This window comes from Gadus chalcogrammus, chromosome 18 (assembly GCF_026213295.1).
Source record: "Gadus chalcogrammus isolate NIFS_2021 chromosome 18, NIFS_Gcha_1.0, whole genome shotgun sequence".
NCBI classification, from domain to species: Eukaryota; Metazoa; Chordata; class Actinopteri; order Gadiformes; family Gadidae; genus Gadus; species Gadus chalcogrammus.
The window spans coordinates 19,358,232-19,369,586 of NC_079429.1; positions in this window are offsets into that span (position 1 = coordinate 19,358,232).

An 11,355-nucleotide genomic window follows, 5' to 3' on the forward strand; every position below is an offset into this window, starting at 1 on the left:
CCTCTCATCAGCTCCCTCTCTGACTTCACCCTAGTAACAGAACAGACCGTTTCAGAACTCATCCGCAAAGCCAAAACCACCACCTGTCAGCTCGATCCTCTTCCCACCTCCCTTGTCAAAGCATGTCTTCCGTCCATCTCCCCCATGATCACCAACATAATTAACTCCTCCCTCACTACTGGTACTGTACCCCCCACTCTCAAGCTGGCTGCCATCACTCCCATCCTGAAAAAACCTGGTGCTGACCCAACTGACCTTAACCATTACCGGCCCATCTCCAATCTCCCTTTCATCTCCAAAACACTTGAAAGGGTGGTTGCCGCACAACTACAGTCCCACCTCGACACTAACAATCTCCACGAACCGTTCCAATCTGGCTTCCGTCCAAAACACAGCACTGAAACAGCCCTAGTCAAAATCACCAACGACCTCCTCCTTGCAGCCGACTCTGGATTACTCACCATTCTCATCCTCCTCGATCTCAGCGCAGCATTCGACACCATCTCCCACCCTCTGCTCCTGGACCGCCTAGCTGGTATTGGGATCACTGGTGCTGCACTCTCCTGGTTTACATCCTACCTCACCGGCCGTCAACAATTTGTTCAACTATGCAACCACAAGTCTGGGTGTTCAGGTGTCTCACTGGGTGTCCCCCAGGGGTCAGTCTTGGGTCCACTCCTCTTCACCACTTACCTCCTCCCGCTGGGCACACTCCTCCGTCACCATGGGGTCCATTTTCACTGCTACGCTGACGACACACAGGTCTACATCTCCACCAAACCCACCGCTGCCATCCCCCCCACTTCCCTCATCACGTGCCTGGAAGAGATCCGGAGCTGGTTGAGCAGGAACTTCCTGAAACTCAATGGAAACAAGACCGAGGCCCTGCTCATCGGATCCAAATCCACCCTCACTAAATCACAACACACCCCAGCTCCACTCATAATTATCGATGGTTTCCCAGTACCCTTCTCCTCCAAAGTCAAGAGCCTCGGCGTCATCCTGGACAACACCCTCTCATTCGCACCCCATATTCACAACATCACCCGGACTGCATTCTTCCACCTCCGCAACATCGCCAGACTCCGCCCATCACTGACCCAATCCAGCACTGAAATCCTAGTTCACTCATTTGTCACATCACGCATAGACTACTGCAACGCCCTCCTCACCGGACTCCCCACCAAACTCATCAACAGACTGCAGATCATTCAGAACTCAGCCGCCCGGATCATCACCCGCACCAAATCATCTGACCACATCACCCCTGTCCTCATTCAACTTCACTGGCTCCCAGTACACTACCGCATCCAATACAAAACCCTACTCCTCACCTACAAAGCTCTCCACAACCTAGCCCCCAGTTACCTCTGCGACCTCCTCCAAGAATACACTCCCTCCCGCTCCCTCCGCTCAACCTCTGCTGGACTACTATGTATCCCCACATCACGACTCACTTCAATGGGTGCCCGGTCATTCAGCTGTTCAGCACCCAGGCTCTGGAACTCCCTCCCCCCACACATAAAACAGTCAGACACCATTACAACCTTCAAGTCACAACTCAAAACTCACCTGTTCAAACTCGCACACAACGTCTAACTGATCACTGTTTTGATTGTTTTTTTGTTTTGTTTTGTCTTGTTTTTGTTTTATTTATTTCTTATTGCTTATGTTTATTTATTTATTTATTTATTTATTTATTTATTTATTTTTTCCACAATGTCTTGTTTTTTTTTTTTTTTAAATATGTATGATGACTATATGCTCTGTAAGGTGACCTTGGGTGTTTTGAAAGGCGCCTCTAAATTAAATGTATTATTATTATTATTAACTTCAATCAAGATATCTGTTACGTAGTTGTGACTAGTCGAAACGACAGTTAGAGATATCTGTGACGTAGTTTTGACTAGTCGAAACGATAGTTAGAGATATCTGTAATTCAGTTTTGACTAGGCGAAACTGAATTACAGATATCTGCAATGACTTCACGGAAAACGACATTCAACTCGTCACACATCTTAAATGACAATTGCAGATATCTGTAATTCAGTTTCGCCTAGGCAGAATGAAAGTTAAAGATGTCTCAAACGTCATTTGAGTGTTGGGCATTACGTTTTAGATATCCAGAAATACGTAATTTCCCCTTGCCGCCATAATCAAAGAAGAAGTGGATTCATTTCCGAATGGAATAAGAAAGGAGCAGTCATGGCGCTGGCTGTGATCGAAAAGATCACGAGAAAATGCCATGAAATTGAACAAGCCCACACACAGGGGATGTGTGGAGAGAGAGAACGTCGTTCTATTGAAAGCTGTCAAAGAAATCTCGGAAGAATTGAATATTTGATATCACCGGAGGCGGAGAACAACAACGAACTCAAGATATCTGAAACGTCATTACAGATATCTGAAACGTCATTTCGCCTAGTCAAAACTCGAATTCAAGATATCTTTAATTCAGTTTCGCCTAGGCAGAATGAAAGTTAAAGATATCTACAATTGTAGATATCTCTAATCAAAATTCCTTTCAAGATATCTATAACTTGATATTAGATATCTACAACGTCATTTCGCCTAGTCGTAACTCCAGTTAGAGATATCTACAACGTCATTTTTATGGCAAGCCGAATTGTCATTTATTAACTCAGTTTGACTATCCGGAATTTACATTGCAGATATCTGCAATTCAGTTTCGCCTAGTCAAAACTAACATTTCGGATATCCGCAACTACATTCCTCCTATCCGCAATTGTCATTTCAGATATCCACAAAGACATTCCTCCTAGGCGAAATGACGTCATTTTCGCCATTCATGTCTATGGGGTTTCTCATTGCGGATATCTACAATTCAGTTGCGGATATCCACTTTGTGAATTACGGATATCTGCAACTGAATTGTAGATATCTGTAATTCCAGTTTCAGATATCTACAATTTGATTCTGACTAGTCATAATTCCAGTTCAAGATATCTTTAATTCACCTCAATTCAAGATATCTACATGTCCCTTTTTAGATATCTTAAATTAAGTTTTGACTAGGCGAAATGAAGTTGTAGATATCTCCAACTGGAGTTACGACTAGTCAAAATGACGTTGTAGATATCTCTAACTGGAGTTACGACTAGGCGAAATGACGTTGTAGATATCTAATATCAAGTTATAGATATCTTGAAAGGAATTTTGATTAGAGATATCTACAATTGTAGATATCTTTAACTTTCATTCTGCCTAGGCGAAACTGAATTAAAGATATCTTGAATTCGAGTTTTGACTAGGCGAAATGACGTTTCAGATATCTCTAATGACGTTTCAGATATCTGTAATGACGTTTCAGATATCTGTAATGAAAAATTATAGGACCGTTTACATTAAGCGGGAGCGGAGCAGCTCCTCGTTCAATCATCATTCACACAATTCACTGATTACATCGCTCCATATTTTCTCGTGATCTTTTCGATCACAGCCAACGCCATGACTGCTCCTTTCTTATTCCATTCGGAAATGAACCCACTTCTTCTTTGATTATGGCGGCAAGGGGAAATTACGTAATTCTGGATATCTAAAACGTAATGCCCAACACTCAAATGACGTTTGAGATATCTTTAACTTTCATTCTGCCTAGGCGAAACTGAATTACAGATATCTGCAATTGTCATTTAAGATGTGTGACGAGTTGAATGTCGTTTTCCGTGAAGTCATTGCAGATATCTATAATTCAGTTTCGCCTAGTCAAAACTGAATTACAGATATCTCTAACTATCGTTTCGACTAGTCAAAACTACGTCACAGATATCTCTAACTGTCGTTTCGACTAGTCACAACTACGTAACAGATATCTTGAATGAAGTTGTTGATATCTACAATGTAAATTCCGGATAGTCAAACTTAGTTAATAAATGTCAATTCGGCTTGCCATACATTTTGACTAGTCGTAACTCCAGTTAGAGATATCTACAACTTCATTTCGCCTAGTCAAAACTTAATTTAAGATATCTAAAAAGGGACATGTAGATATCTTGAATTGAGGTGAATTAAAGATATCTTGAACTGGAATTATGACTAGTCAGAATCAAAATTGTAGATATCTCAAACTGGAATTACAGATATCTACAATTCAGTTGCAGATATCCGTAATTCACAAAGTGGATATCCGCAACTGAATTGTAGATATCCGCAATGAGAAACCCCATAGACATGAATGGCGAAAATGACGTAATTTCGCCTAGGAGGAATGTCTTTGTGGATATCTGAAATGACAATTGACAATTGACTAGGCGAAACTGAATTGCAGATATCTGCAATGTAAATTCCGGATAGTCAAACTTAGTTAATAAATGACAATTCGGCTTGCCATAGCCCAAACTTTCTCTGCGACACTGACGCACATTTCATACACCCATTCGTTCCGTCATGAGATGAGAACACGCCTGTGAGGCAGGATTCGTCAATAAAGTTTTGAAATTATGGAAGATCCTGAGCTCGCAGGATGCAAGCCAATCAGAAGGGACAATGCCATAATTCAGCATGAGAACTAACATTTATTTAGGCTGCATTTGGCAAATAAAACATAATGATAGTGCTGTTATTTTACTCAACCTTGAACCATGTTGACATCAAGAAGGGCAGTGGAGTACCACAGTGAAGGAAAACTCTGTTACAAGTAAAGGACATTCAAAATCAGTAATCATTAAGTAAAGTATTGGCATCAGAAAAATATATATAAACAGGAAACCACAAATAGTTATATATTAGTAATGAGCGAATTAGATATTGTTCACATATCATTGAAAAATTACTTTATCCATCTAAAATATCAAATTGCATCCATCCTTTCCTTTGTCCTTTTAAATATCTAAGATGGAGGACATTATTGGAATGAGTGAAGGTCCATGTTTCAGAGAGCTCCATGAGGGTAGACCACTCATGTCCTACAAACCAAGGCTCTTATTTGTCCTGTCCGTACATCCTCAGAATCCGAGCCATCCAGCCACTGAGTGGGGTGGACCCCATGCTGTCCGCCAGCAGGGGAGAAGGTAAGTCACTTAGATTCAACATGATTTACTCAAGGTTTTTAATAATGAACAATGAAAGGCGGCGCACAAATGTATGAATCTATAACCGTCCAGCCAGGTCGGACTCTTTAGGAACCTAAACCATCTCCCTATAGCGCTCAGCGCTCTGTCCCCTTTTGGGTTTTAGAAGTTGTTTTCAACAAGGCCAGACAGACTTGAAGAAGCATCACAACATGAACACCAACCTGAACGACAGAATGGGTTTTTTCGTCAATACGACTTTATGCCGGTCCACTGCCTGGCCGGACCAATGATTTGCTCTTTCCCTTTATTTTGTGGAAATTTTAATATTTTAAGATAGTTTTGGCATTCAAATACGTTTCAGTTACATTTCTAGTGAGAAATGTGTATTTCATTTTCATAATCTTAATTCAGTGAATGTATATGATGTTAAGTTTGGTAGATAATGCAACATTTTCTATCATTGCCATGGTGATTCATATGGGCGCTGCAATCACTGACCCCCCACACAGCTGACATGTTGTTTAAATCACAAAGTCTTTAGGTTGTGTACTCATCTGTTACACTCAGAGGTATTTAATGGAAGCGATGACGACGTTTCAATTCAATCTTTGGGACGGACTAAGCCGTCCCAAAGGGACACCCCAACAGGGTGACAGGGACACAGTGGAGTGAGCGAGGGACAAGGACCCTCTTAAAGGGGGCCTCAAGACAAACAACAATGCTGCTTGCAGTCAGCGAGGTTAGTTTAGTGTTGACGATATCAACCCTACATGGTTCCTTACACATCATCCATTTGCCTTGGGCCCATTTTTCAAAGCCTATTGTATTCTACAGTTATGTGAACAACATTGATACATTTGAATCAGTTAACGACAGTTAGTACAGTTAATGCTTTATGGAGAATAAAAGGATGGAAGACAGTGGAGCTGAGGAGTGTGACTCAAAGTTCGTGGATCCAATTCTCTATAGTCCGGTTTCCACTTCAAAACTAGCATAAAAATACATTCCCTTTAATGAGTAATTACTTTTATGTGTGTTTGTCTTTTGGAAAATCTCCCTTAAACACGTAGGGGTTATATTTAGATTTCTTTGTAACACACTTTCCCAAAGCCTTGATTAAGTATTCTATCTGCAATTCTGCTCCTCCCAGTATTTGGGGATTCAACAAGTGAAGTATATGGGCCATGTCTGCCGCATGGATAACTCGGCATTGCAAAAACAGGTGCTCTTCGATCGCAGAGCGTCCAAGACAGTTTGGAATAAGACAGAAAGGACTCTGGGGATAGACGCCCAACAGATTAGGAGGACGATGATGAATAAAAGCGAACTTCAGCGAGTGCTAGACAGAGTGCTAGCATGAGCACCCCAAGGCCATTAAATGCGCCAAGAGGGAAATGTGATGATGATGATGACACTGCGCCCCACGCTGCCACTGCCATTCCACACATTTCGTTTACATGCACAGCTTAATCAGATTAGTCCAACTATGATTGGATTATTAAGATGCATGTATACATCTTAGTCGCACTATAATCGAATCGAATCGAGTTACTCATAGTCGAATTAAGACACCTAGATTATTCGATTGTTAGTCGAATTAATATATCAGGTCAGATCTGACAGCTGTTTACTGAAAACATCTTTCTCGAATGCTGCGACCGCCTGAGTTTGTTGTTGCTAGTGACATAAAGAGGTCAACCGGTGGCTCTATTACCACTAGTTGAAATGGGCACAGCGCCACCTATCGTACCGGGGAAAGAAATGCTTCGGCCAATTAATCGATTTTCTCACCGCCATGTATACTCAGACAATTGCAGTTGTCCGATTGAGGAGCATAATCGAACTATGTCCTTAATCTGATTAAGCTGTGCACGTAAACGTACTGACTAGGGTTGGGCGTGAGGAATCGATTACTCGAGTACTCCTCGTTACAAATGAACTCGATTGGTGGACAGGCAAACTCGAGTTTGCATATACACACACAAACAAAGTTTTCTGAAGCAAATGTGTGTGCGCCACTAACGCATGCCGTGGGCACAAAGCAAATTAAATGTATCAAATTTCTGTGTGGCGCGTGCCGTGCCGTGTGCAGGCACGCCAGAATTCAAAAAGTTAAGAGATGGCGGTTAAAGCAAAGCGCAGCGAAGAATTTAAATACTTTAAAGAAAAAGGAGATCATAAGGTGAAATGTAAAATATGCCAAGCGAAATCGAGCTACCAGAGTAAGTACTATACGGCAACATATACTCCTGAAACACAACGGTGAGTTCGGGAAAGCAGACCCGCAGCAACCAAGTGTGTCGGCTATTTTCACAGCCGCAAGACGCAGTCCCGGCCGTGTAGAGAAGATCACAACGCTGAGTATTTCCATAGTCCATTTGCTGCCGTTTTATTTGCAGATTAAAAATTATTTGCAATGGTTAGGCTACTTGTTTCGTTTTTGTTTTTTTTAAACCGTTACAGGCCTTGGTTCGACGTGATTTAAATTGTGAGACGCATATTTATTTTTGTAAGGAAAATATTTGCAAAAATAAATAATGAATACTCTGATAACTGACTGTTTTGATGGAGAATAAGCATTACATGTTTGGTTGGTAATATTGCCCCTTCATCATTAGGCCTATTCCTGCTGCAGATGCGTTGCATTCTAAAAATAGATTCGAATAAACGAGTACTCGATTGATCCTCGAGGAATTCCTTCGATCACTCGAGTTTGGGATTGACTACTCGTGCCCATCCCTACTAATCTTGTGGAAGCAGGGGATATAATTGGACCAATAACCAAAACCCGCCTGTATCGAGATATCAAATGCACCTGGTCACACATTGTTTAGTGTTATTTCCCTTATAGCTGCATAACCTTACAAATCTACACTTGAGAAGGTTTTTCTATGAAAAGAGGGGATCCTCAACAATCAACACCTTCCCTGCCCACTTTTTTGATCGACAAGGCAGCTCAGCTCCCGGAGTACAATCACTTTCTCCTCCATGTCGCTGTTCAACATGGAATTCGGAGAGTCAAGGCCAAAGTTCCTTTCCTCCAATTCATCTCAACCATGGCCAAGATAACCCCACTACGAGTCTTTACTTGTTGTGGAAGTGCCAGAGACGTCAGACCCAGACTTTATGATTCATAATATCATCCGAGGCGCACATAGCCTTTGGCCGTGATATTAGATAAAATATAATATAAATACCTATATATTATATTATATTATTATTATATTATATCATATTATATAGGTCCAGGAAAATATAAAGCTAAAGCTCCAGCAACAATCACTTCTCCTCCATGCTGTGGTTCACTCTGACAGCTCATTGGTCAATGTGCAGCAGCTCATTTGCATTAAAGCTACAGACACCAGAAACTGCGTACTCTGAAGAGACTGAAACAGAGGGGAATAGCGGTAGGCAAGATTTTTTTTCTTAAAAGCTATTTCCAGCAAACAGCCTCAAAAACATGTTTTCTGGAACTCATATACTATGTTTACTTGTTGGAAAAACACAATAATATGTCTCCTTTAATAATTATATATTTGTGCATAAATCTGTAATCTTTTCTCATTAAAAAAAGTAAAAGAATATAACTCATCATTGATAATAACAATACAAGGCAAATTTCTCGTGAGAAATCATACACAATTTAATGCTGAAACAATGTTGCATTTTCCAATGATAATCAAATGAATGTCACTCATGTTTGGTTTCAGCGATAACAGCGTCCGTGGCAACCACCATAGCAACCATAGAAAACGTTGTATTCAAACAATTTTCTGGCGGGACCTGAAAGGATATTTAATGACGAATAATGACGGTATAATAGGTAAGGGTCGGGATAATGTATAGAACGCCGGTCATTATCAGGAAAATAAGCCACGACAGAAGGGGCTTATTTTTGATAATGACGTTCTATACATTATCCCGCTTATTACACAGCTACTTGCCAAAACGAAAAAATTATAATAACTTAACAGTGTGTCTTTTTACCATTTATTTGTTACCAGCATTCGTAGTGTTGATCGGCTGAGAGTACGCCAAATAGTACGCCAAAGACATTGACGTCGCTTAGCAACCGAGTACGCTGGGATTGATAAGTCACTGGACTACTTGCGGAGTAATACGAAAGACGGTAAAAAATCAAATTTTCTTGACAGTGGTCAATTATACTTAGCAACGGTGAATTATCAAATATAATTCACCGCCAGAAGTTGTGAAGGGCCCATGCAAGTGAACGGAGCGTTCCACTGCATTGAGAAGATCTGTGTAATAAGTAAGGGATAATGTATAGAACATTAGTCATTATTGGGAAAATAAGCCCCGACAGGGCGAACAGGACACCGACACGAAGCAGAGGTGTCTTGCTTCGCCCTGAAGGGGCTTATTATTCGATAATGACCTGTGACATTCTACACATTATCCCGCTTATTATACGGCTACTTGTCAAAACGAAATAATAACTTCACATGGTGTGTCTTTTTACAATTTATTTGCTACCAGCATTCGTGGTGTTGATCAGCAGAGAAATAGTCCGCTAAAGAAGTTGACGTCGCTACAACTGAGTACGCTGGGGTTGATAAATTACCTGACTACTTGCGGAGTGATATGAATGACGGCAAAAAATCTGTCATTATATGCTGAGCAACGGTGAATTATCAAAAAATAATTCACTCCCGGGAGTTGTGAAGGGCCCATTTAAGGGAACGGAGCGTTCCACGACATTAAGAAGAGCTGTGTAATAAGGAGTAATAACAACTTGATGTCATATAAAATCAGTGAATGAAGATTATGACAATGAAATGCACATTTCTTACAAGAAATGTTGTAAAAACACATTTTAATGCCAAATCTATATCAAAATATTGCATTTCCATTGAGAATAAAATAAATGCCAGCCATCTTGTTTGTTTTTGCAGACAGTAACTTGACGGTCACGTGACGTGGACACACAGGCATTCAGAAAATAATGGGCCAAAAAAACACTGTCAGCACTATAGTGCTTTAACAATATGTGGATATGGTTTCAGGGACATATCAAATCCTCATCTCCAATGTTCTCTTCAGCACTAACACACCTGGTTAAACTTTGGGAACCAGTTTCATCAGGAGATACTTCTATTGAAAAGTAACCACAACATTTATTGACAACAACACAACACATTTATCCATTAGACTCTGACGGTTTGGAAAAAAGCAACTCGGAACATGACCTGAATCAGATGTCCCACACTAGTCACAAGTGATGTCTTGATGGCAAACAAGTCTTCCCTTTAATTCAAAATGAAGGGCATGTTGAGATTTATCGGGAAAGCCTGGGTTTAACATTTGACAATATTTCCTTCTAAGCATTACAAAGAGTAATTATAATTATTAACGGGTTATTTATTTTATGATTGGTAGAAACATCAAACAAACATTAATTCTTCCCATATACAGGTGAATCTCAAAGAGTCATTTTAGACATGCTAACAAAAATCACTTTTCTGATCGTGCTGTATGCAATTTAAATATATATCTAAATACAAATTAGGAAATCTATAACATTTCTCTGAGGTTAAGATAAGACTTTCTAGCATTTTCAGCATGCAGAATACATTTGTACTTTTCTCACGTCTGCTAATAAAAATGCCAATGCATCTATTTACAATATTCACCTCTTGTCTAGTTTCATGCGTGTGTTCTCCTGTGTCTTTATGTCTCTGTTATGGGGCATACATATGGAAGTAAATATGTGCCATCGGATTTTGAAAATAAAAAGCTATTGAATTCTAAGCACTGAATATTTATGCATTGAAGTAAACTCTGGATTATTTGCCTCTGAATTTAATTGAAGTAATTTTCAGCTTTATTTTTTAATGTTAAAAAATTCTAAATCAAATATTCAACGTTAAAAAATTTAACTTAAATATTTTCAGCGTCCCCAAATTCAACATAAAGTTTTTATTTAATCCAGCGTTAACATTGGGGGACCCAAGGAAGAGCAATCGATCCTAGATGCTAGATCGCAGTCAAGCAAGGATAGCGAGCGGGTGTTACACACAGAACACTAATGTCTTACGGCGGCGTCTAGAACGTCATCACAGGCGGCCAACTTAGGCCCCGTCCACACCAAGCCGAAATGGGCGAAACCGTTACGGTTTCGATCTATCCGGTTTCGGAGTATCTCCGTAAAGACGGAGTCAAGCGAAACCGGGTAGATCTGTAGAAACGCTGTAGTACACATTCCAGGCCCATAAGGGGCGCTGCTTCTGCTACAGAAATCCAGAATAAAAATAAATAAGAAGAAGAGGCGAGCATGCGCATAAAGGGTGAGACTCCGCGGGCT